This window comes from Macaca mulatta, chromosome 7 (assembly GCF_049350105.2).
Source record: "Macaca mulatta isolate MMU2019108-1 chromosome 7, T2T-MMU8v2.0, whole genome shotgun sequence".
NCBI lineage: Eukaryota > Metazoa > Chordata > Mammalia > Primates > Cercopithecidae > Macaca > Macaca mulatta.
The window spans coordinates 89,003,353-89,025,066 of record NC_133412.1 but is presented as its reverse complement, the minus strand read 5'-3'; the positions used below and the strand labels follow the sequence as shown (position 1 = coordinate 89,025,066).

The 21,714-nt window shown below is 42.5% G+C and overlaps 1 protein-coding gene and 1 long non-coding RNA gene across 3 annotated transcripts in view; one reads left to right on the top strand and one right to left on the bottom strand.

Moving 5' to 3' along the window:
• IGF1R (insulin like growth factor 1 receptor) overlaps window positions 1-21,714 on the bottom strand; it is a 319,009-nt gene that overhangs the window by 185,968 nt on the left and 111,327 nt on the right.
• On the top strand, window positions 5,773-7,938 carry LOC144330130 (uncharacterized). The gene is made up of 3 exons (XR_013396022.1): window positions 5,773-5,895; window positions 6,969-7,143; window positions 7,550-7,938. It is a non-coding gene; the product is annotated as an uncharacterized LOC144330130 (long non-coding RNA).

The window sequence follows — 21,714 nt, the reverse complement described above, 5'->3', positions numbered from 1 at the left end:
TAAGAGACAAGGCTTGCTATGTTGCCCTGGCTGGTAAATCTTCTTTTCTACATTGTTCAGTAAGATTGTGTAGACTTTCTGTAAATACATCCTGCAAGTTTCCTGTTAGAAATACTACTTGTTATCTGGATTGTTTAATTAAAAAGAAATGTGGTTTTATTACTTCCAAAAACATTAAGCAATTCACTTATCTATCTAAACCGTAAGGAGATCCTGAAGGAGACAGACTGCCTAAAGTGAATAGTGAGGAATGATTTATAATTAGTATGTTAATTTCATCTGTAAATAGGAAATTATAAAACTTTTCAAGGCAGTTAAAAAAAATTCCATCAAGTAGATTACATATTCACCTTACAATTTTATTTATTTATTTATTTATTTATTTATTTATTTATTAAGACAGGGTTTCACTCTTTTTGCCCAAGCTGGAGTGCAATAGCATGATCTTGGCTCACCACAACCTCCGCCTCCCAGGTTCAAGCGATTCTCCCGCCTCAGCCTCCCCAGTAGCTGGGATTACACGCATGTGCCACCACCCTGGCTAATTTTGTATTTTTAGTAGAGATGGGGTTTCTCCATGTTGGTCAGGCTGGTCTTGAACTCCCGATCTCAGGTGATCCACCTGCCTCGGCCTACTCTCTTAATTTAAACAACTATTAAATGAGACAATACATTGCAAAGCATTTAGAAAAGTGCCTGACACAGAAATAAGTTTTCAATAAACATGAATGTTTGCTGTTATTACATAAATTTAAAAAAAAAAAAAAAAAGCCACCTGGCTCCATTCTTGGTTGGCCACAAACTCTGAAGAGGTGGAGTTAAAGTGTGTGAGGTATGTCGGAAAACCAAAACCTCCCATGCAAGTCACTACTACAGCTGACATCCCGGAGCCAGAGAATTTGGTGAACGTCTTCAATGGTCACAACAGAAAAGGGAACTAACTCTAGATCCCCAGGCTGACTTGCCCACTGAGCCTGGAGGGCAAACTGCTAATTAACTCATCTCCCCACCTTTCTTTGCTTGGGTTCCCCTCCTTCCATCTTCACCCCTGTGCCAACAGTACATCTCCACAAATAGCCTGCTCTCGTGTTCCCTCTACTGGAGGGCTGTGGTCCCCAGTTGCTCCAACGTCCGACTTGGCTCCCTGCAGATGGAATGTCCTCCTCCAGGGAGAGGTGCTGGAGGTCAAGTGCTAATGTATTGTCAACCTTTGACTCCAGAGAAGCGGATTATATGATTTAATGATAGTTCCGCAACAGAAAAGATTTTGAAACGTGTAGCTCAAAACAGTAAAATTTCAGTGATTATCTGAAACTGAAGTAGTCCATACTGCTGACTGTGTAACCTGAGCAACTTGTTTTAACTCCTCGGAGGCTGTTTCCTCATCTGTACAGTGAGAATAGCAGTACTTACCTAACAAGGTTGAGGATTAAATGAATTAGTATTTGTAAAGTGCTTAGAATGGTACATAGCACAGAACAGTGTTCTATAAGTATTTCTTGAAAAAAATAAATAAATAAAGAAGCCTACCTTAAACCTTAAAATTTTTTAAAGCCAAAATTTTTAAAAGCTAAATTTTAGAATCAATTGCATTTTAAAGTCATCACTAAACATGAGGCTGCTGCTACACAGTCACTTGTGCTGGATTATATAACAGGTGAAAACTTATTCTCTTGGGAATTTCCAGAACTCTGTAGCACAGCCAAAATACACTGACCTTGAATACACTGTTCTTCAACAAAGTGGATGTACTGAACACTGAATTGATGTTACTACTTCGTACCAAGCACACAGCACTGAATGCTCTCACGCTCAATTATCTGACAGTGATGCTAGTAAGAATAAGACATAATTTTTAATCTTATTTAAAACGTATTATGCACTCCCAGAGTACTTAAAAGAAAACTACTCTTCTGCTCTTCATGGATATCTGTTCATAAGAAGAAAAACAGCTGGTTTTGGGACTGGTGGTGGGTTTTCCCACTGATTTCAAAAGACAGAGAGCTATGCATATGCTAACTTCCAAAGAGGCTATCATCAGTCACTGGAAATCCACAGAAAAGGTCATTGCCAGAGATCTGCCACGTGTGATCCACCTACTCTCACTTCAAGGCCACTACACCAGGCTAATGCAAAGCCCCTGGGAAGGTGGCCCAGTGCAGGACAGACACAAAAGGGACCATAGTCAAGGAGCAGCCTTACTTTCTCACCTCACCCAAGATACAGACCTATGGGCCAAGTGAGAGGAAATCAGCATATGGCCACCCAGGCCAGGGTTACGCCCACTCCTCAACCCTGCTCCCAGAGAGAAAGACCGTACTCTTGTCAAAGGGCCCTGTGGGTGAGAAAGAGCTAGAGGGCCGCTGTGACCACTGAGTTTCTGCACCATTTGGTCAACTGAAAATCATGACCCTCTCTGGGTCTCAGTCTTCTCATCTGTGAAGTGGAGGGGTAGGACAAGATGACACGAATAACAGAATGAGTGACTATAACCCAAGCCCATAGTTTAGTGTCAAGGATTGTGAGAACGAAGCAAAAGGCATCAAGCACTCTGAATTGTACAAATAATGAAGATAATGCCCACAAAGACAGATGGAACATGCCTCACAGCTTCTCAGTTTTCCTACGACTGTTAAGATAACTAGTCACCATGTAGCATGACTCCGAGGACCACGTATGGGCTTTGCATCTTCTGTGAAGGCTTCCATCGCCCTTGGGGATATGTCGCTGTTCTGTCCACCAGCACTCTCTCATGTTCTCAGGACAGTGGCATAATTATCCATTTCTGTTCTGTCCCTACCCCCTAAAAGATTACTCTAGAACCTGTTCTTATTAAGCTCTGCATTGTCATTGCTGTCATTGTCATGTAGTAGGTGCTCAATAAATGACAATACCTAACCCACTGTACACACATCAAAAACAAAAGAGCATCTATGGGTCTTTATACTGTAAGGTTTTACTTTCTTCTCCCCTACTTCCCTACTATTGGTCCTTCCATCTAGACCTTACCATCTGCAGTGGTCTACATTTGGGACCCTTACAGTAAACATGTGCTACCTCTCTGAAAAGTCATGCAGCTGCTCCCAGCTCCGTCTCTGCATGACCAGGTGAGTAAGTGCAGACCTCTTCTTGCATCTGTGTGGTTCTCTTTTCCTTAGGCTGAAATGCTGCTCTCCCCGTCAGCTGTGAGGATGCACTTACCGCCCTCTTGCCCACCATGGTATGGGGCCTGGAGAGCTAAGCTTGTGTCTGCTCTGACTTTGGAGAGTCCCCAGAGGGGTCATTCCTCGGCAGCTCGTTCCATCACTGAGAAGTGCTGCCTGAGATCCCAGAGTTGCCTGCACCCTTGAGGTTCCTCTTTGGTCATTGTTCCTTGCTTGGACTTCTTTAGAAGTCTAGAGACTTCCGAGGTTGGTGAGCAGACTGTGTCCTTAACAAGCACTTTGTTTCTCAGGGCCTCCCCAGGTCCCTAACCACCTCCCTCTCAGACTCCCAAACCCTGGAACTGAATTCAAGGCAACCTTCTTCCCTCTTTGAAAGGTTTAACAAACAGCATCTAAACTTTTACCTTGGAAAGCACATTAACCAAGTTCCAAGTCACATGAATTAAGGGATGGCCCACTTAAACCACACTGAGTAGCTCCGAGGAATGTCTCCACTGGTACGAGTGCAAAATCCAAGCAAAGGCCCTGATTAGCAACTGAGTGTGCTTCGGGACACCGGCCCCTCCTGCCTGGCCCTCTGCCGCTGCAGCAACACATGTGAACAACACGGTAACTGAGCACACCCCTGAGCACACCCTGGGAAACAGACTGCAGCCCTCCCTGGCGCCCGGTGATTACAGGCCAAGGCTGAAAGCAGCAACAAGAACCAAGAAACAAAGCCTTCTGTGAAACCAGAAACCACACAAGGTCACAAAAACAGCAAGAACTTGTAAATCCTGAAAACCCTTCAGTGAGGAATTTTCCTAAGCACCTGTGTCCAGCTCTGAACCAACAGTGGCTTGACACATACCTGAGACGATGAGAGCACAAATCTAGCCGCCCCTCCGGAAAGACCATTCAAGGTCACGGGCGTTTTAAGATGTGGCTCTCTTTAGGGCTTATCTGTGGAAAAACATCCAAGGCACAGACCAAAGAGCCGCTTTGAAAACACACTTAAGACAGACCACAACCTTGCACACCGCTGTGGCCTCAGGTGAGAGGAGGTGGAGGTGAGGGCCGCCCGGCACCAATGTCTGGTCAAACGGCAGGTAGGGGACTTCATGCGCACCTACACTACTTCAGAGCCTGGGCTCAACGGGGAGGTAGGGGGAAGAAGGGAAGAGGCTCTTATAAATAATGCTGACAAAATCAAGTACCAAGAAAGCAAGTGTCCTGTTAACTAGTTTCTTTTTTAAAGAAATAAAATCTGGCTGGGCATAGTGGCTCACGCCTGTAATCCCAGCACTTTGGGAGGCCAAGGCAGACAGATCTTCTGAGGTCAGAAGTTTGAGACCAGCCTGGCCAACATGGCAAAACCCCATCTCTACTACAAATGCAAAAAATTAGCCCAGCATGGTGGCACATGCCCGTAGTCCCAGCTCCTCAGGAGGCTGAGGCAGGAGAATTGCTTGAACTCGGGAGGTGGCAGTTGCAGTGACCCGAGATCATACCACTGCACTCCAGCCTGGGAGACAGAGTGAGAGTCTATCTCAAAAATAAATAAATAAATAAATAAAAATTAATTAATTAATTAAAATAAAGAAATAAAATCTCTCTTGCCCCATCCACCCTCCCTTCAAGAGTTTAAGGAAAATCACCACAAAGAGAAAACCAAAGTCAGTCAAAAGCTGCTTAAAGGATGTGCAATTGCATGTGATTGAGAAAGTCTCTGTATGATTAAAGCCAGAAAGAAGGCTGTGTACTTGGCAAATACTAGGCACTGTATTTAGGCAAATATTCTTTCAACTATCAGTCTCCTCCTCCCACAACACACCTCCCTAATTTGCAAAGATTTGTTTAATAGAGCAGTGGTTCTCAAAGTGTGGTCCCAGACCCCAAACAGGATCACCTGGGAACTTGACAGAAATGCAAATTCTCATCATCCAATCAGCCTGAGACCTGCTGAATCGGAAACCCTGGGAGACCCACTGTACTCCGCCTGGATCCTTCAGTGCGGACCAGGGGCCCAGCACCAGCAGGCGCCACAGGCACAGAAGCCAGATGTTGCTCTGATCCTTACAGCTGCAGAGGTGGCCAAAGACCCCTCCCCAGCTGCTTCCCCCACAGGTGGGGGCTTGGGACACTTCCCAGGTGGCATAGCTGTGGTGGTGGCGGCAGTGGTAGGAGGCCCAGGTTGAGACATGAGGGGAAGAACAATGTCTAGGGCAACGGTCCCTGAACTTGTTTGCACAAGGTACCCACCCAGAAGCCTCGAAAACACAGATGCCCAGTCCCACCCCTAGAAATGGTGATTCAGTTGGTCTAGAGGTGGGGGTGGCAGCCTGACTTTGGAATTTGAAAAGCTCCCCAGGTGATGATAATGTGCAAACAAGTTTAGATCTGCCTACAGTCTTGTGACTGTTAAAACAGAGATGGGGCAGGACACAAAAGGCACCTTCCATGTGGAGGTGGAGGTGGAGGGGAGTGAGGCAATGGCCCCGCCTGCTACACCAGGGAGGACTTGGCCTGAACCAGCTGGGGGTCATCCATTTCTGAGTGCTCCAGGGGCCTGGCACCAGCAAGGGCTTGATGCACATGGACTCAGGTATTATAACCTATTTTCCCTCTTAGGACTCTGGGACTAAGGCAGGTTATTATTAACCTCCAAGTCAGACAACCTCCAAAGAAACCAGGACTCAAACCTGGGGCTGCACAGCTGGAGTAGGAGTGTGGTTCCCAAGCTACGAAACCAGTAAGTGCGACCCTACCTCCAGTTCCCTGATGTAATATCCAATAATGAGACGAGTACTACTCATCTTTCTTTTAAATTTAATTGTGGGAAAATATCCATAACAAAATTTACCATTTTAACCATTTTTAAGTATAGAGTGCAGCAGCATTAAGTACGTTCACACTGTTGTACAACATCATCACCAGCCATTTCCAGAACTTTTTCCATCTTGCAAAAGTGAAACCTTCGCTCCCTTCCCCAAACCCCCCGCAACCATCATTCTGTTTTCTGTTTCTGAATATGACTACTCTAGGGAACCTAATCTAAATGAAATCATATAGAGTATTTGTCCTTTTGTGACTGGCTGATTTCACTCAGCATAATGTCCTCAAGGTTCATTCATGTTGTTGCATGTGTCAGAATGTCCTTCCTTTTTAGGACTGAATAATATTCTATATTTCTTCTTAAAGAAACAATTCTCAACTTTAAAGTCTAAACTCTATAGTCAAACCCTGCATTTTCCATGCCTAAAAGCACAGACACTGCAGTTCTTGTGCAATGAATGGTAAATGCATCCTTCAATCTTTTGTGGGGAAATTTGCAATATGTTCTCCATTTTTGATCTGTCTTGTATTTTGGCCTCATATTCAGACCAGAAGAATCTGCTTTACAATTTGAATCACAAGGGATCCGAGATGGGTGCTGTAGCCAACCCGACTTAACAGGCAGCATTTCTAAGCACAGAAGAGAGAGAATTGAATCTGATTTGAAGGGATTCAGGAAAGGCTCATAAAACTTCAGTGAATGTCCCATGCTTCTAAGATCCTCTTCTTTTTGTCATAGCATGATGTCTAAACCCACAGCATAGTTCTTCAGCTATTTCTGAATTGCTGAGATTAACCAAAAACCAATCCCAAAAAGAGATAAAAATAATTGATTCAAACTGATTATACAATAAAGGGGACTTATTTCCTTAAAACTGGAAAAATACAAAAATAGGGTAGGTTTCAGGCACGATTTATTCTGGGCTACTACTGCAGTTTTCAGTGATTCTTCCAGTCCTGTCTCTCACCCCACAATGACTTTGTCCTTAGGCTGGCTTCCCTCCGGATCACAAGATGTCCTCAGACACCTACTGGAGCTATGTGGACCCTTATTCACATTCAGAGAGAACACTGCTTCCCAGAACCACCAAACCACAGTTCTGAGCAGCGTTCTAAGGGATCAACCTGAGCTGTGGCCAGGAAATGCCTCCCTGCTGATTACAGGGTAGGGTATAGTCCATCTTTTGGGGAAGGGAGGATGCTCTAATGCTAGTTGGGGTTAATTTCACCCAAAATGCGTGGCTGCTATGCAGTGCAGATAAGAGTGGTCCCTAGAACAAAATCTGGGTGCTGTGAGCAAAAGGAAATGGTTGCCGATCCATGTCCCCCAAGGCACCCCATGGCCTAAGTAATGCTCCATGTTAATCCTTGTGTCAAAATTTCACATACTTCTTGAGAAGGCCTTGATTGGAGTAGTAAGCAAACTAGCCTTTTAACTTTTTCCCGTCTCAGGGAATTGATTTATCCTTTGTGATCACATTAATGTTTGCAGATGTCTTGATCTTCATTAATTATGTGAATTTTTGTAAAGTTGAACATTGAAGCCAACAGCAGCCATACTTCTCTTTTAGGAAAATGGCAGCCACTCTGAGCCTCAAGGTTTACACAGCCCACAACATTCTCTGGATGGGACTGTACATGCAGCATGGGGGACATCTGAGTCACCAGCTACTCATCTTGTATAGCAAGAGAACAAGAAAAAACTGAGTATAGTAACCAAGGAAGAAAATCATAAAAGTTCACACACTGAAAACAACTTTCTAATTCTCTTACCCATAGTTGGCCACAGTTGAGCTAAGAATCATCACCAACAGTTAACTCAAAAAGGCATGCAAGTATGTGGTAAGATACTATAATTTTGAGGTTAGAAAATAAATCCACGTGTTTATAACTTAAGTAACAGTGATTTGAATCAAGGAGTATTAATGACTATACCCTTAGAAAAAGAATGATTCTAACCACTTAGCCTTCAGTACCCACCCCCTATCAAAAACAAACACATTCTGTGATAACAAACATCATAATATGATCTTTATTTGTCTGCCCTGGAAAAAAACACATCAAATCATGACTAGTGTTCCTGTTATTCATTCCTCCCCAACAAGTGGGAAAAAAAAAAAAAAAGTGACCTTTTGGCTGGGCACGGTGGCTAATGCCTATAATCTCACCTCTTTAAAAGTAAAAATAAATAAATAAACAAATTAGCTGGGCATGGTGGTGCACACATGTAGTTCTAGGTACTAAGGAGGCTAAGAGAGGAGGATTATTTGAGCCCAAGAGTTCAAGGCTTCAGTGAGCTATGATTGTGCCACTGTGCTCCAGTCTGGCCAACAGAGACCTAATTCTTAAAAAATAAATAAATAAATAAATACATAAATACATAAATAAATAAATATTTTTTTAAGTGATCTCTTGAAGTCTTCCTTCATGCTTATTTTTCACAAACCTTTCTTAGGTTCAGAACAGCTTGTTCAATATTAATTCCGTAGAATAGAGCCGACCACACTATGAGGACTCAATTTGAAAACAGTATACTAAAAATATCAGTGATTTTCAAAAAATTCTTTTCCAGACTAGAAATTATCAATAAATCAAAAAATTATGAATTAGTCGTTTTTAGTAAAGTTGGTATTTCACAAATTTTTTTAAGTCAGAAAATTCCGTATAAACACCTGTTTCACGTTTTTAGAAATTTTCAAATGATTCCACAGTTGCTACTTGGTCAATAAAGAAAAACTTCATGCTTTTACTTCAACTAGAATTCTCTGTTCGCAGTTTGGGGGTCTCACTGGTCAGTGTGTGCATGAGAACTAAAGGGATGTATGCACTTTAGAGCTCAGCTGTGCAAGCCGGGCTTTCCTTACCTATGCTGCTATAAACACACTGCTAGAAGAGGGACATTTAAGCTATTCTCATGCTGTTACAAGATTAAATGCCTCCCTACCTATTTTTAAAAAAAAAATGTCAGTGGAGAAGAAGGAAGGAGGGAGGGAAGGAAACTCAGCTTGAACGTCAATAACTTGATAAGCTTGCTGCTGATAAACAAAGAACACCCTGGGCTTTGTAGCAATTGCCAATATCCAAACCAATCAGCAAACAATCCAAGCTTAACCCTAACCTTAATTTTTTTCCCCCTTCATTATAGAAAATGTTTAAACCTCTTGCACAAGTTGTTATTCATAAGTGAGTTGCAGGGGGGAACCCAAGCCTCGATCTAAGATACTCTTCAACGTGCATGCAGGCCTCACCAGTGATTTCTCTGGAGGCATATTCTGACCAAATAAATTGCATCACCTGCAACATCACCATTTACTAGGTCTCACTATATATAAATAACTTCTCAGCTTACTCACTAAAGCCTTGTGCAGGTTTCTCTTACCTCCTCAAATACGTCTGCACATGTAAGCACACACATCTGCACATTGGTTTGCTTTATTCACAGGAACCTGGGAACCCCTACGAAACAGCAGTGAGGAAGGGGAGAGAGGGTGGGTGGGTACCCAGAAGAAGGGAAATAAGAAGACAATGTACAGGAAAACAACAACAATAAAAATCCTAAGTAGTTGTGTTCTCCAAAGAACTAAATGTAAATGGTCCTAGCACACACTAGAAAAACAAGAGCAGCAGGGGGTATGTGTTAGTAATCTTTCTGAGTTCCACATTGGGCGCTTGGATGGAGGGATCAAAGATGAATGGCATACAAACAGTGCCACAGCTGACTCTCCCACCGTGAAGACCCCATTGGATTCCAAGGTGCACTTCCTCATATAACAACAATCCAACTCTCACCAACAATCCTCATTCAAAGTTTCATCCACAAAACAAAGTCCTCAGCAGCGACTCTCCACCTTTAAATGTTCAAATGTACTGCCATGGGGACTAAGAAGACACAACTGGGACCTTTTTATTGACTGTTGATTTCTAAAGTTTTAGGGGTCAGAAGTCTCTGAGAATGTGGTGTCTTCTGGGGACCCTCCTACCAAGAAAAACGCATACAGACAAATTTTGACACAATTTTGACATGGTAGACATTCAGGATTCTGTGTTGGAAAGGAATTCCAACTTAGATCCCTGCTGGCAAGCAGAACCAGGACAGGGCTGGGAGCCGGAGGGACCTGAGACAGTTATTGCTGCCTGTTGACCGCTAATGGCCAACTTACACAGATTCCCCACACCCTAAAACCATCCCTGGTCTTCCCTGTCAAAAGGTCCTTAGGGTGAAACTCTATGCCTAAACCTATGCCTTCCCCTTTTACTTTTTATTGATGTGTAATATTTGTACATATTTATAGGGTAAATATTGTATTTTGAGACATGTATGCAATGTATAATGTATGCGATGTTTAATGATCAGAATATCCATCATTTCAAACATTTGTTATTTCTTTGTGTTGGGAACATTTCTAATCTTCTAGCTATTTGGAAATATACAGTAAATTACTGTTAACTATAGTCACCCTATTAGAATGCATTCCCCTCTATCTAACTGAATGTTTGTACTAATCTCTACCCCTCTTCACCACCCCCTTTTCCAGTCTCTGGTAACCATCACTCTACTCTCTACATCCAAGAGATCAACTTTTTTGCTCCCACATATACATGAGAACATGTGATATTTGTCTCTGCCTTCCCCTAACTTTTAATGCCAGCAGAGAGACATTCATTCTGCCCATGATCACACTCATTATTATCTGGAAGTCAGAATGACACGGTGGACACCTAGGATTCCACATTGGAAAGAATTCCAACTTAGATCCCTGTCAGAGAGAAAAACCAGGGCAGAGCCAGGAAGGGAAGAGGCTTGAGAGGCAGCAAGTGCTGACTGTTGACAGTGAATGACCAACACAGAGATCTACAGAGAACAAGGAGGCAACCAAAGACCACAGAGAGGCTAAGACAAAGACAGGAGATTAACACTCACCGGAATAATCCACCAGATGGAAGGGGATGGAAAATCTCAAATCCTGCTTTAAAGAAATTTTGCCTGGAAAAACCTTTGGGCATGTGCCATGTACAAGTTTAAATAAGCAAGACAAACAGCTATGGCTAATAAATGTAAAAGCAGTGCTACTGATAAGAAAGTAGAAGAGAATGACAAATTCCCAGGCAAAATGAGATACAGAAAGTAACCATGTCAACAATGTATAATGGCACTGTCGATAAGTCCCCTCCATATCCTGGTCTAATTAAACCTTTTTCACAAACGCCAGCAATCAATAAAAAATTATTTCTTATTCAATGTGGACTTCAGCTTTAATTACTAGCTGTACAACACACTGTGATTCTGAGAGCATCTGATCTGCTTGAATATACTTCTTACCAAGTCTAAAAGAATGACATGATGACATACTGTCTTTTTTTCCCTTCCTCATCTGTAGCACTGTTGCTGGACTGAGGCCTTAGAAGGCCCCTGGGAGCAGCTGATGCATACAGCTTTATGAGCTCTTACAGAAAAAGAACAAAAGGAAGTCAGCAGACAAGGTGAGAATGAGTTAACTTCCATTCATTTTTAACACCTTATACCCCTTAGAGCAAAAATAGGTGAGTCTGGAAATGCTTTAAAAGCCTTACATGACTTAAGCAACAAAACACAATGCCTATCCCTTCATGGACAAATTAGCTACAAGGTACACACCACAAAGGTGCAGAAATGTTATTCTTTGATGCTATTTGCTTACAAAGATCAAGTCCTCCTGTCTAAAAATGTTCACAGAACTGAAAGAAATACATATTTATACACTTAAAACTGTTGCTGATTATTTTGATTTAGAGATTTTATGTCAAATAGTTAAAATAACAGGTCAAATAAATTATTTTTGCAACAAATATTAAGTGGATTTGCATTTCACATTGTATAGATGTATTAATATGGAAGCTCTGAGAGATCAGGTCGTGGGTTTTTTTTGTTTTTGTTTTTGTTTTTTTATTGCGAGGGGGAGATGGAATCTTGCTTGGTCGCCCAGGCTGGAGTGCAGTGGCGCGATCTCCGTTCACTGCAACCTCTGCCTCCTGGGCTCACACCATTCTCCTGCCTCAGCCTCCCGAGTAGCTGGGACTACAGGCGCCCGCCACCACGCCCGGCTAATTTCTTTTTTTTTTGTACTTTTCATAGAGACGGGGTTTTTACCATGTTAGCCAGGATGGTCTCGAACTCCTGACCTCGTGATCCGCCCACCTCAGCCTCCCAAAGTGCTGGGACTACAGGTGCCAGTCACCACGCCCGGCTAATTTTTTTTTTTTTTTTTGTACTTTTCATAGAGGCGGGGTTTTACCGTGTTAGCCAGCATGGTCTCGATCTCCTGACCTCGTGATCCGCCTGCCTCAGCCTCCCAAAGTGCTGGGACTACAGGCGTGAGCCACCGTGCCAGGTGATGAGCCTTTTTTTTTTGAGATGGAGTCTCGCTCTGTCACCCAGGCTGGAGTGCAGGGGCGCAATCTCAGCTCCCTGCAACCTCCAACTCTCTGGTTCAAGTTGATTCTCCTGCCTCAGTCTCCCGAGTAGCTGAAATTAACAGGCATGCACCACCACACCCAGCTAGTTTTTGTATTTTTAGTAAAGATGGAGTTTCACCATGTTGGCCAGGATGGTCTCCATTTCCTGATCTCATGATCCACCCGCCTCAGCCTCCCAAAGTACTGGGATACAGGCGTAAGCCACCGCACCTGGCCGGGTTGTGCGTTTTTACTTTAAAATTTGATACCTCTTGCACAATGCCACAGTGTAGAACGGGCATCCAACGAGTACTTTCGTTGGAAGGGCTACTTATCAACTAAAATCAAAGATACAAAAAAAAATCTCGGTGCCCAATTTCCTGAACACAGGAGCTCATCCAAGGTCCTGAAGGTGTACATGAGAACAGAACTGTGGAGAAAGGCTTTTTATTTGGCAGCCAGCACAGGAGTCTACCATTTCCTGTAGCAAGTTAGCTTACTAACTTGCAAAGTCTGTCTGTCTTCCTATGGATCGGAATTTCACCTATGCTTCACCTCATGACTAGAGGCACACACCACCACTCACTCAGCTATGGTCTGCAGATTGAGGAACCCTGGGACCTTCTATTATTTTACCACATTCTCAGGAAAAAGCATCACCCCACACACAAACACGCAAGTATTCAAACAATGCCACGGATCTGACTTGCGAGGTAAGACGTTTGGGAGGTGGAGACACAGTGTTCCCCACCTCTTCCCTGTCCTACTGGCACCAGCAGGAGGTGGAAGCCCTATCCTGCCAGGGACACCATATCCACTGCCAGATGAAACAAAATGGGTTCAAGTGGAAAGTTTTTGGTTCATGTGCTCTATTCCTTTAACATCCTATTTTAACTAAAAATCATGTTTTAATATATTAAATTCTACCATTTCAAAAAACGTATCAAGGTAAATCTACCTACAAGATTCGCTGCACTTGCAAATTGCAGATTATCAACAATAAGAAATATTTTCTGGGTTATTCAAAAATAAAGCTCTTTCATCATTTTTTTAAAAAGCTTTTAAAGGGAAAATGAACTTTGCTTTTGGCCTCGGTTTTTCAAAATATGATGAAAAGGTGGAAAACAGCACAAACCAAGCCCCACCGGGTAATTCCAGTTATGCCTCATGTATCAAAATGCCCTTCCATACTTCACAGCAGTAGCGACCCTGACAGAAGTGTCAGTACTCCCTGAATCCAAACCGCAGCACGGAATGAAAGCCTGCCTGGAAAAGAAGAATGGAACAGAAATACCCACACTCAGAAAAGACATTTCATCCTACCTATGAAAAATTTAAATACTGAGGTCACTCATCCTCCAGTACGCTTAACTGAGAGATTACATGAAAAACCTAACCAATGCATGTAAAAAGGAACTATCTAAAAATAATGATCCAGAGAATACAACAAAAAGAAATACAGATGGAAAAAAAAATAAATGAATTCTAATGAACCATGTGGAAATCCTACCAGGACCAGAAGGTACCCCTGGGCGGATAGGCAATTAACGGGGGGAAAGGGAGGGGAATGGCACACTTGGTCTCTACTCTGAGCCTCGTCCCTATGCTGACACCATGCAGCCCTGGAATAACGTAGCTGGCTAGATGAGCTGGAGTTTTTCTACAAACAGAATCATAAATTTGTTACTTGCTTAAGTAACCTCCTGTGGAGATTTTCACAATAACCTGAATTAACAAAATAATATTAATTCTGACAGCACAGAATTATAGATACAAGATGCTCATGACAAAACAGTTGCTGTTTCTGCTGTCTCCAAGAATAAATCAACACACTTGCGTCCCACCACTCACAACAACTGCATCAACTTTGGCAGAGATTAATATTATCAAGTTTTTACAAGAGGACTAAAAAGGGACCACAGGGATATTAAGAGGGGTACGTATGGACCCACAGAGAGTTAATCAGTCGATAAATACATTATCCAATCCCCAACTCAAATACTCAAATCACACAACTATATTAAAAATATGAAGAATATTAAGGATGACCCTTGAAGTATAAAATGTAATGATTATTTTTATCTTTCAATGGATCAAAGTTCTCATGTTACAACATTCATAAAATTGGAATTTTCAGAATACCTACTTTAAACTATAAATCCATTAAGCAGAAAAATGGAGGAAAAGTGAGAGGTGGGAATCAGAAAGAGACAACGGAGACAGGCGCTCAGCAAAACCAGGTGGGAGAGGAAAGGGATTTCTGGGGATTTGGAAAACCTTATGGATTTATATTTATCACTTGGATAATCAATAGTTTATTATTACTGAATTTACTTAAGCTTTAGAATTAATGAATTAGGGGAATTCTGATTCAATGAAAAACCTTTCAGAGATACCCTAATGACTGAAGAATGAAGCACACTTGATGGCCTTGAACTGTTCCATACCTGCCTGGGGTCCCAGCTCACCCTTCACCCATGCCCTTCCTCACGACAGGCTGCCTCCAAGTCCTGCAGTCTGTAAAGAACACCTTCCTCCTCCTGCCCTAGCCCAGGTCCCCACCTGTACCTTGGTAAGGGGTTGCACCACTGCCATGCACAGAACTGGAACTGGACACCCTCTCCCTTGTGTGGCATCAGCATGCCCACCATGGGATACTCATCACTAGCAGGACAACACTGACCCATCTGCCCTCTCCCTGCTGGACCATGGACACCTTAAGGCCAAACAAAGCTGACTCCAGGTGCACGCTGGCTGAGAAGGAGTGGATTGTGCAATCATGGGGGAGAATTTCTACAATGCTAGGGTACTGCAAAGAATGTAGCCATTCTAAATGAAACATAAGATCAGGTGGTAAGTTTAGAATATTTTTCTTTTTAAAGAGCTTTCACTTCTATTATTGGGATGTATTCTCAACACACTTCTAAATAATTATTGTTGGCACAGCCAGGCAAGGTGGCTCATGTCTGTAATCCCAGCACTTTGGGAGGCTGAGGTGGTTAGCTCACTTGATGCCAGGAGTTTGAGACGAGCCTGGCCAACATGGTGGCACTCCACCTCTATAAAAACAAAAAAAAAAAGAAAAGAAAAAAAAAAATTAGCCAGGCGTGGTGGCTCACACCTGTGGCCCAAGCTACTTGGGAGGCTGAGGCACAAGAATCATTTGAACCTGGGAGGCAGAGGTTGCGGGGAACCAAGATTGCACCTCAGCCTGGGCAACAGAGCAAGACTGTCTCGAAAATGAAAGAAAAGAACGAAAAGAAAAGAAAAGAGAAAAGAAGAGAGGAGAGAGAAGACAGGAGAGAAGAGAGAAGAGGGAGAGGAGAGAAGAAAAGAGAGAAAAGAGAAGAAAAGAAAAGAAAAAAGAAAAGGTGTTAGCATGATCATTGGGTGAGAGACAGATATACATTAACTTTATATCCATTTCAGAACAAAGATTGAAGACTGAAGCCCTGAAGTTAGGCAATGAAAAGCAAATCTTCTGGATACAACTGGATACAATGGACTATTATTCACCCATAAAAAGGGATGAAGTACTGATACATTACAACATGGATGAACCTTAAAAATATTATGCTAAGTGAAAGAAGCCAGACACAAAAGGTCACATATTATATAACTGCATTTATATGCACTATCCAAAATAGGTGAATCCATAGAAACAGAATGCAGACTGGTGGTTGCCAAGAGCTGAGCAGAAAGGGGAATGGTGAGTAACTGCTTAAGGGGTACAGGCTTTCCTTACGGCATGACAAACATATTTTGGAACTAGACAGAGATGGTAGTTGCACAACAGTATGAATATACTAAATGTCACTGAGTTGTTCACCTTTAAATGGACAATTTTATGTTATATGAATTTTACCTCTATAAAAAAAATTTTTTAAACAAATCTTCCACCACATGTATCAAAGAGGAAGTCTAAAACAGACTCCTGTTTTCTCTGAAAACACATGGGCACTCAGTGGAGCTGGAAATAGAACAGTTTAAAGAATTATTCAAAGATGAATTTACTGTTATTAGGAAAAAATCTACAAATTGTTTAAATTGGTTTAATATTTTCTATTATTTAATTATCTCTGAAAATGCTTCACAGTATTTATAAAATGTCCTCTTTTCTGTGCTAGAAGCCTCTATCTGTAATGAACTCTACTTTCCCTTATTTGGTAAAAGATCCCAGCATTCTTCCATATGTAATTCCTTTGGTGCAAACACTGTACCAACATTCTATGTGTGTTACTCATGATGGTTAATTATTTTAGCACATAATTTTTACTTCTAAAAGTTCCCCTCTTTCTTGTGATAAAAGTAGTGTAAAAAAAGAAAAAAAAATACAATAACAAAAAAAATCCTGCTAAAGCCTGTTTGTGAATATTACTCCATTCCATTATAAATTACAAAATTTTCTGTGACTTTTTCTGGTTAATAAGGAGAAAAGTTATATCCCAGTAAAGACACGAAAGATTCAGGTAATTAAAAGCTCTACTAAGTAATGAAAAGCCAATGCTGTAGTGAAGAGGTGTGGGCTGAAAGAAGATGGGATGTTAAATATGCAAACTAAATGTCTATTTATTGCTAATACAGCCCTCACAAGAACAAATCAGATGCCATGCCAAGTGGTCTTATCAACAACATTTGTTTTCTTTAGGAGAACTGAAAAGCTAAAACATGCACCTCTGCCTGGCCACACACAAAGCATGCCCCCACCTAAGCACCCAAGATAGGAAAGAAAGCTCTAGAAGCACAGTACATGGCCACTGAAAGCTACATACATGCTAATGGGGTCACGCTGGGCAAGGTGGCATCACAGCTGCAGAGCCCTGTTAGAAGTATGTAACATGTACGAGCACATGTGGACAACCCAATCATTTGGAAGTAGGCTTTATTTGGTCAGGAGTCTCTAAACGACTTTCCAGTCTAAGCATTCAAAATGAAGGCACAAAAGAGGTTAAAACCACTTAACCCAGTTGTAACAAAGGAATTTGTACCAGAATTTAAAATTACAACCTGGATGAGATCAAAACCCTTAGGCTTTCAAAGGGACTTCACAACCTTTCCAGGGTTCTGTGGATGCTACCTGTTAACGTGGTTTACAATGCCTCACCAACAAGGAGAGACGGGTGGGGAGGTGGACAAGGCTACCCAGTCCATGCCAAGACAAGGACACATTCTTTGTTCTTTAACAAAAAAACAATCGAGTCCCAGCCACATCAGTTGTACCATGTTGACTGTTGCTAAAATCAAACAAGCAAACAAACTAAGGCCCTCCAGGTTATTTGCAACCCTCAATTCATATCCTGAAGTACAACACCAAAAATTAACAAAAGGAAAGTGGAAAGACCTGAACACATGAAGAAAAACAAAGCCGGACTGGAACAAAACATTTCCCTAACTAGGCTATATAAGACGAGCACCACAGAACATGTCAATATGAAATGAGAGCTTATCAAAATGGCATTTATGCACATTGCATTCGTTTTAATTTTCTCTCAAAGTTTCCTTTTCCTTTTAAATTTAGTTGACAAGTTAGAGTACATGTGATCTCTGTAACAGAAAAACTAACCACTGGAATACATGTTGTCGAGGGTTTTTTTTTTTTTTTGAAATGGAGCCTCGCTCGGTTGCCAGGCTGGAGTGCTAAGCTCACTGCAACCTCCGCCTCCCAGGTTCAAGCGATTCTACTGCCTCAGCCTCCTGAGTAGCTGGGACTACAGGCGCATGCCACCATACCCAGCTAATTTTTATATTTTTAGTAGAGATGGGTTTTCACCATGTTGGCCAGGATGGTCTTGATCTATTGACCTTGTGATCGGACAGCCTCAGCCTCCTAAAGTGCTGGGATTACAGGCATGAGCCATGTGCCCGGCCTGTTTTCTGTTTGCCCTTTTTTTTTTTTGAGACAGAGTTTCACTCTCGTTGCCCAGGCTGGAGCGTAATGATGCAATCTTGGCTCACTGCAACCTCCACCTCCTGGGTTCAAGCAATTCTCCTGCCTCAGCCTCCCGAGTAACTGGGATTACAGGTGCCCGCCACCACGCCCAGCTAATTTTTGTATTTTTAGTAGAGACAGGGTTTCACCATGCTGGCTAGGCTGGTCTCAAACTCCTGACCTCAGGTGTCTGCCTCGGCTTCCCAAAGTGCTGAGATTAGAGGTGTGAGCTACCATGCCTGGCTGGAATATACGTATTTTTGAAAGATTTTTTCACTTAAAATTTTTTGTGGAATAAGTAATAGAATCACAAGGTTCACAAATCAAAATGAAGTCTGAGGCAGGAGATCACTTGAGCCCAGGAGTTTGAGGCTGCGATGGGCTATGCTTGTGCCAGTGCACTCCAGTCTGGGCAAGAGAGCCAGACTCCAACTCAAAAACCAAAAAGAAAAAAAAAAAAAAAGAAAAAAGAAAAATCAAATGATATAAACAACATTTATTCATTTCTTATATATTCTTCCAATGTTTTTTATGCAAATATAATGGTCACTCTACATGTGCAGAATTACTATTATTCAGACCAAGTAAGCTACATCATCACAAAGATGGGAAAATGTACCCTGCAGTATCTAAACGAACATCATACAGGCCCCCAAACAGGGAATAAATGCTAGGTAGGCAAGACTGACTGATATAGCAGGTAAAGAACAATCAAGGGCTGTGTAGTTAAGATGTATGATTTGTCTGTTTTTCCCACTAAACAGTGAGCCCTCTGCAGCCAGGAACAGTGGCTTGCTCATCACTGTACCCCTCCATACCTAGAAGGGTTGCCTGGCACTTGAAAGGTGGCCAACAAATGTTTGTGGAATAAATGCATCAACCAATATTCCATCATGGAGGAGCTAGGGACTGAATGGGACCTGAAAGGATGGAGGGATGCAGAGATACTTACAGAGGCAAAGACTGTTCTGACAGGGACAACAGTTCAAGCTCACAGGTAAGACCACTAAGGATGGAAATGTGGTTGGAGAGTCTGCCTCAACCTCAGCAGAAAGAGGCAAGTTCCTGAAAGATGCATGCATTCACATGGCCGTTCCTGCCTGGGAGGCGACAGTGAGGAGTAGTACCTGCACACAGGGCTCTGGCAGACTCAACCAGGTAGCCAGTCTCAGACAAACTATGGAGGCAAATCACGAAGGTTTGATCCCTGGCCCTGTCCTCTGTGACTGGTCCATTAAGTCACTTTTCCTGCCTGGTTTGAATGCTTCCCTGTCCATGTCCATCCCTCGCTTCCTTCCAGGACTCTGTAGTACTTTCCCCTTTCCCAGTGTGGCTAGGCATTGTTTTCTCCCTCCCTCTCTGCCCCTGCAACTCACACAGGACCCAGCAAAAGCTTGAGAGGTATGCAGTGACAGCACTGTCATGTCTCTGTGACACCCCAAGCCATCAGAGACAACACCAGCCAATAACAGACTGCAGACACCGAAGTGCTCCACAGTGCCCCTGTAGACTCTCCTACTGGAGAACATTCTGGAACTCGGAGCCAGGGTTGCCTGAGACACAGAGCTGCAGAGACCAGCAGTAAGGCAGGCAGGTCACCTGTCCACTGGCACAGAGGCCAGGTGGTGTTTAGGCCCCGACTCTACCAAGAAGATAACGATCTACAAAGCTCTGTGCTAAACTCATCTCCAGTTTATTTTACATTTGGCAAGAGGAAGCTGTTCAGTATATATGTCACTTTGAAATGCTTTCATAAATTAGACATCGAAAAGCAAACAACATGGCCAAAAAGAGCTGAGCGACAACTCCCTTCCCATTTTTATCACTGTGATGTTATTTGGTTTGTATCAAAGGATGGGTAATCAGAAAACATAAGAAATAAGCCTTCTTACATAATATACTCTCCAGACTGGACAGTGACTTGGAGTTCCCAAAACACAATCTCTGTCCTAAAACCTCCTACATGGAACTGAAGAGCTGGACTAGACACACTCCAATCACTACAAGTGGTGCCAGTCTGGTCTCCTTCTCCTGCCCGAGACAACCCCTGTCAGACGCCCTGTTGCAAGAGCCAACATGCACACACGCCTGCAATGCCACAGCGACATGCACTCAGCTCAGTTGGAGACACACAAGTACCCATGTAAATGGTCAAAATGTTCAAGTCTCACAGTAAATAATGGCACTTGTATTAGAGCTGTCATATAAAAATCTGTAACACTTCAAGAGACCATTATGGAGCTATTAAAAAGATTTTGCATTCAGGTTTCAAGATGACTTAGGCAGAATGCCACCACTATAGTAATTACTTTATTTATCACTATGTAAATGGTTTTTTGTTTTTTGTTTGTTTTTTTGGAGGCGGAGTCTCACTCTGTTGCCCAGGCTGGAGTGCAATGGCATAATCCTGGCTCACTACGACCTCTACCTCCCAGGTCCAAGCCATTCTCCTGCCCTCAGCCTCCCAAGTAGCTGGGATTACAGGCGTGCTGGACGCCCAGCTAGTTTTTGTAATTTTTTTTTTTTAGTAGAGATGGAGTTCCACCATGTTGGCCAGGCTGGTCTCGAACTCCTGACTTCAGGTGATCCACTTACCTTGGCCTCCCAAAGTGCTGGGATTACAGGCGTGAGCCACCACACCCAGTTGGATGCTCAATTTAAAAAGAGAAAAACAATTCATTTAAAAAGAGAAAAATGATGGTGTTCTCACACAATAACCAAGCAAAATGTGGCAGCAAAGGCAGTGGCTCTGTCTGCAAATAATGGTCATCTTGAATTAGAAGTCTCACAGTACCATGGAACAGGCAGCTGAAATATTTGAGGAATTAAAAACTAGCAAAATAAAGTAATTATGCAAGACACATTGTGGCTGAACCTCAGATGGCCAGCACAGGAACCTCTTTAATTAGCAGGTTCAGGCACTTTACCTTTCAGACCCGATACACATAGATATCTTAAACAAAGTACGTGCCCCAGGAACTAAAAATGCCTTGAAAATATTCAACTCTATCTGACATATTGCCCCAGATCCCTACAAAATTTGAAAATAAATCTTCTTTTATTCAGTACAGAAGTGGTTAAGAAATCTTCTGACATACATGCATAGCAACCATTTCCAGGTCCTTACTTGTGCTGGCAATTTGAAAGGACATGAAGCTGTTTCTAGAGTATCTCACTGAAATAATACATGTGTTCATCAAACAGACCCCCTGGGGGGTCCTTCTTCTGTAATGCAGGGGAAGGTACTTCCCATGTCGGACCAAGTCAGAGAAGTGCTTCGGCACTTACATCCTGACTTCCTGAGAAATGAGAGAACACACTAAATAATTCCAAAGACAGGACTGCTATTAAAATTAAGAACAGACATACATAGGT